This window comes from Eubalaena glacialis, chromosome 18, assembly GCF_028564815.1.
Source record: "Eubalaena glacialis isolate mEubGla1 chromosome 18, mEubGla1.1.hap2.+ XY, whole genome shotgun sequence".
NCBI classification, from domain to species: domain Eukaryota; kingdom Metazoa; phylum Chordata; class Mammalia; order Artiodactyla; family Balaenidae; genus Eubalaena; species Eubalaena glacialis.
The window spans coordinates 54,122,042-54,128,041 of NC_083733.1; the positions used below are offsets into that span (position 1 = coordinate 54,122,042).

Genomic DNA, 6,000 nt, shown 5'->3' on the forward strand with positions numbered 1-6,000 from the left:
CCAGGATCAATCAGCCTGGCAAACACCAACCTACACCCTTCTTCTTCTTCCACCCCAGCCTTTGGTCTGTTGTCCAGGGTCACAAGGAGCTCTAAATAGCCAAGTTATAGGCTCACTTTACATTGTATTGGAATCACTGTTGTGTCCACTGGTGAAAGTATTTCTTCATATATTCTCTACATTATCCTTAGACAATGTTTTTGATATTTAGGTTTGACTTTCAGAATATGCTGAGATTTGATTATAATTTATGGTCTGGATATAAGGGGAGTGGAGCATGAGAAAAGTAACACTATTGCAAGATAACTACATCAGACAAGATCTTCAAACAGGTATCTCTAATAATGCATCGTGTCTTAAAGTTTAGGTTGTCTGCTAGTAGTATAGTTACATGAATTGTTTATTGTTTGTATGACATAATTTAATTTCAATTAATTAAATTTCAATTTTTTTAATTTCAATTTTTTTGTATCCTTAAGTTATAGATGTGTTTTCTAAACACAATATAGTTGCATTTTTTAATTCAATATGACACTCTTTGTCTTGTAAATAGAGTATTAGATCTAATTTATTCAATGTAATTACTGATATATTTAGCTTTAAATCTACCATCTTTAATCTTTTCTGTTTATCTTGCCAATTCTATATTCTTTTTTTCCTCTTTGTTTTCTTCATGATTTTAAAAATTGTCATTTTGTTTTTTACCTCTATTATTGGAAATTCTACATACTATTTCTATGCTTTAAGGGTTACTTCAGAAAATATCATGAATACTAAAACCTATCATGGTCTAAAACAGATCATATCTTTATTCACTCCCATGACAATAGAACATACTTAGAGTACTTTAGCTACATTTATCCACCCATATCCCAATGTAGATTATTGTTTTCTTGCATTTTTATTATCTTTTTTTAACCTCATAGACATAATTTTTTATAGTCAATGTTCATTTACATTTGCCCCCATAATTCCTATATTGCTTTTCATTCATTCTTGTTTCTCAACACTTCCATTGGGGATCATTTTCCCTATGTCTCATTATTATTTTATTTCAGTGGATAGTATTTTATTTCAGCTATCATTCCACTCTCCTTACTTTCATTGCTGCTGTGAAAAGTCAGCTGTCAGTCTAATGGCTAATTTGAAGGTAATTTATCCTTTCTTGTTTGCTGTTTTAAGATTTTCTCATTGTCTTTGATTTTATGCAGTTTCTCCATAATGGGTCTAGGTTGAAGGATTTGAGTCAATGGTTTAGAGACTGCCATCATCTTTGGAAATTGTTCATTTATTGTTTCTTCTAATATTGAAGTTTAGCTGCAACTCCAACTCTATCTGGCATATCTTTAAGCTCTCTTTTATATACAGCCTCATTTTGTCTCTCTGTGATAGATTCTGTGTATTTTTATCTTTCTTCCAGTTAAGTAATTCTCTTTTCTGTTTTGTCCAATTTTGTGCCCAACCTGTACAATAAGTATCTAATTTCAGTTATTGTACATTTCATGTATGAAAGTTTTACTTTGTTCTTTACAAATCGTAATTTTTATAGTTCCCTACACATATTTTAAAGAAATAAAATCGAGCTTTAAACATAAGCAAAGTTCTTTGGTAACTTGTATCTATGATTCAAATGAAGGCCTATTGTCACTATCTTGTGTTTCTGCTGGTTCTCTTTCATAATACCTTGTTTCATTGAGGGCTTAGTTTCTTTTACCACATGCTTCTCATTGACCTTGAAAATAATTATTTGTGAAGATTCTCTGAGATCAAGAAACAATATTACTTCTGCCAGGAAGATAAGGGTGCCTGTTGGAGATTACCTCAAACCATGTTCAGGGCTTGAGTTCCTGTCCCATACAGGCTTTGTCTAATCAGGCTCTAAATATGCTTGAGGGCTAGTAGGCATGATATCTTATCCTTTTAGAATTTCAGTGTTTGTTTATTCTCTGTGTAACTGGAACAGTTTTCCAGCAAATACAAATGTTTTCAGGCTTGAGTGGCTTTCAACAGCACTGACTTTTCCCCTCCATGTTTACATGCTGTGAAGGAGGAGAAAAGTTATAATTCCTGAGACTCTGTTTTTTGTTGTTGTTGTTTTTTTTAATCTTTTTTTATTGCAAAAATAAAACACACACAGAAAAACCACAAAAATACACCAAATGAATTGTTACAAGACAAATACCCCTGTAACCATCACTCAGGTCAAAAAATAGAAATTTACCAGATATGTCAGAAATTCCTCCATGTGTTCTGTCCCAATCATTACCTTGCCCTGTCTCCAAAAGTAACCGCTACCACTCTCCTAACTTTTCTTCCTTGTGTTATTTCTTCCTTGTGTTTCTTTATAATTTATCCATTTGTACATCTCTAAACACTATGTTTTACCTTACCCCTTTTTTTAATTTGACATGTCTTTTAAGTTTCTTTTAACCTACAATATTTCTCCATACTCATATGTTAATAAATGTTTTTTAGTTTTGCTGGGTATAAAATATTTGGCTCATATTTTCTTTCATTGAGTATTTAAAATATGCTATTCCATTTTATATTTCTAAATATACTGTATTTACTGTCAAAATGTCTGGTGATAACCTGACTCTTTTTTTCCTTTTTAAAGTCACTTATGGACTTCCCTGATGGTCCAGTGGTTAAGACTACATGCTTCCAATGCAGGGGGCACGGGTTTGATCCCTGGTTGGGGAAGTTCCACATGCCAAGCAGTGCGGCCAAAAAAAAAAAAGTTACTTATATTTATTTCTCCCTAGGTGCCCAAATAATTTTTTTCTTTTCTTTAAAGTAATTTTACTAGTATGACTTGGAGTTTGTTGTTCTGAATTGATATTCTCAGGTACACCATCTACTTTTTCAATATGCAATTGCAAATCTTTTTTATATCATTATTATTATTATAAGTTTTTAGTATTCTGTTCCTTTGCTTTTGTTTTCTTCTTCAGGAACTTCTGTTAATATGTTTGATCTTCTTTGTCTATCTCCAATATTTTTCTCTGTCTCTCAAGTCTTTTTAAATTTCTTTCTTCATTTCTTTCCAATTTTAGAAATTTTCCTCATTTTTACCTTCTATTTCTCTTAGGCATTTCTTGGTTTAGTCATTGTTGTATTCCTTCTGGTTGAGTCTTTATTTCCTTTTTTTAAAAAATTTTTATTGGAGTATAGTTGATTTACAATGTTGTGTTAGTTTCAGGTGTAGAGCAAAGTGAATCAGTTATACATATACATAAATCCACTCTTTTTTTAGATTCTTTTTCCATATAGGCCATTACAGAGTATTGAGTTCCCTGTGCTATACACTAGGTCCATACTAGTTATCTATTTTATATATAGTAGTGTGATATATCAATCCCAATCTCCCAGTTTATCCCTCCCCCCCATCCCCTGGTAACCATAAGTTTGTTTTACACATCTGTGATTCTTTCTGTTTTGTAAATAAGTTCATTTGTACCCTTTTTTTAGATTCTACATATAAGTGATATTATATGATATTTGTCTTTCTCTGTCTGACTTACTTCACTCAGTATGACAATCTCTAGGTCCATCCATGTTGCTGCAAATGGCATTATTTTGTTCTTTTTATGGCTGAGTAATATTCCACTGTATACATGTACCACATCTTCTTTACCCATTCTTCCATTGATGGACATTTAGTTTGCTTCCATGTCCTGGCTATTGTAAATAGTAAATAGTGCTGCAATGAACATTGGGGTGCATGTATCTTTTCAAATTATGTTTTCTCTGGGTATATGTCTAGGAGTGGGATTGCTGGGTCATATGGTAGTTCTATTTTTAGTTTTTTAAGGAGAGTCTTTATTTCTGAAATGACTCTTTTATTTCTTATTCTTTTCTGAGTTAGCACCCCATTTCTGAATTTTTTTTGGTTCTAATTTATATTGTTCTTTCATATTTTGTATCATTTTCTAAGTGCAATATTAGCTCATTTTGAAATAGTAGGTTCCAATTTTGATCTTTCTGATATGCTTTCATTGTCTGTAAGGATGTTATTGTATTCCTTATTCTCTCTCTCTCTCTCTCTCTTTTAAAATAGTAACTTTTATGGAGTTGGTCTGATACCTTTCTGTTACTTATTTTTATATGGTAGTTTCCCTGAACCGCTTTAGAAGGAGGCTTGATTCAGGGTAATTTTTTACACCTACAGAGTTCCTTCTGTAGGCTTCACACAGTGTTGAAAAAGAAATATATATATACACACACACACACACACACACACATATATATATATATGGGCTTTCTGACACTTAATTGCTCTCTTCCTCCCTCCCACTTTTATCTGGACCTTGACTTTGAGTCTGTTTTCCCTGTCCGGCTCAATTATGATTCCCCATTCTTTGCATTTTCTCCTCAGGGAGGAACTTTCTCCTGGAAAGAATTTGGGCTGTCTACTTTGAGAGTTCTCGCAGACAAAGCTTCACAAGCCCCTTCAGATCTTCCGTCATGGACAACTTGCACTCCTCTCCCATTGGTGTGTGCAAAGCTGCATCCCGTTTCAGCTGTTGTTCTCAACTTGGCCCACTGTGCTTTCCAGTGAATATGTTTTGGTGTTCTCTTGTTTTCAGGTTACTTCAGATGTCCAATTACTTTGCTTGGCTTCCTTCTTCACAGATGCACAGATTCACCATGCAGGTATTGCATTATGATTTTTCCCTATCTGCTTTTATTTGGGGATTCATGGGGATGTTATCTGTATTAGTTTGCTGGGGCTGTCATAACAAATTACCACAGGCCGGGTGGCTTAAGCAACAGAAATTTATTTTCTCACAGTTCTGGTTGCTATTAGTCCAAGATCAAGATGTCAGGAAGTCTTTTCCTGCCTCTCTCCTTGGCTTGCAGATGGCCACCTTCTCACTCTGTCCTCACATAGCCTTTCCACTGGGCCAGCTCTTCCCTAGTGTTTCTCAGAGTATCCAAATTTCCTCTTCTTATAAGAAGAGACTGGATTAGGGCCCACACTAATCATCTTAATTTAATCATCTCTTTAAAGCCCCTGTCTTCAAATATGGTCACATTCTGAGGTACTGGGGGTTAGGGTTTCAACATATGAATTTGAGGGGAGGTGCAATTGAGCCCATAAAATTGTTTCATCCAGTTTTACTTAAATGTTGCCAATAGGTTTTTGGTTTTACTGGCTGCTTGCTCTATATTTATGTGGGGATTTGGGACGATTTAAAAACTTTGCTAATGTAACTCCTATTTTTCTAGAATCTTTTTTACTTTTTATTGGTTTTGTTTAATCAGCTTTATTGAGGTACAATTTACATGCAGTAAAATTCACCAATTTTAAGTGTACAATTTGATGACTTTTGAAAAATGTATACCATCATGTAATTGCTACCACAAGCATGATTTAGAGTGTTTCCTTCACTTCAAAAAGTTCCTTCAGGGACTTCCCTGGTGGTCTAGTTGTTAAGACTCCATGCTCCCAATGCAGGGGGGGCAGGTTCGATCCCTGGTTGGGGAACTAAGATCCCACATGCCATGCAGCACAGCCAAAAAAAAAAAAAAGTTCCTTCATGCCTTTTTGTCATCAACCCCTTCCCCAATCCCTGCCCCTGGCCTCTGGTAGCCACTAATCTACTTTCTGTCCACAAAAATTTCAACTTTTCCAGAATTTCATATAAATGGAATCATACAGTACATAATGTATTATGTAAGACTTCTTTTTTTTTTTTTTTAAACATCTTTATTGAAGTATAATTGCTTTACAATGGTGTGCTAGCTTCTGCTTTACAACAAAGTGAATCAGTTACACATATACATATGTTGCCATATCTCTTCCCTCTTGCATCTCCCTCCCTCCCACCCTCCCTATCCCACCCCTCTAGGTGGTCACAAAGCACCGAGCTGATCTCCCTGTGCTATGCGGCTGCTTCCCACTAGTTATCTATTTTACATTTGGTACTGTATATATGTCCATGACACTCTCTCACCCTGTCACATCTCACCCCTCCCCCTCCCCATATCCTCAAG

General features: G+C 34.8%; 1 long non-coding RNA gene across 1 annotated transcript; it reads left to right on the forward strand.

Moving 5' to 3' along the window:
• The first annotated feature begins 264 nt into the window (after positions 1 to 264).
• LOC133078996 (uncharacterized) lies at positions 265 to 4,606 on the forward strand. The gene is made up of 3 exons (XR_009698003.1): positions 265 to 332; positions 4,379 to 4,495; positions 4,590 to 4,606. It is a non-coding gene; the product is annotated as an uncharacterized LOC133078996 (long non-coding RNA).
• Positions 4,607 to 6,000: the final 1,394 nt, after the last annotated feature.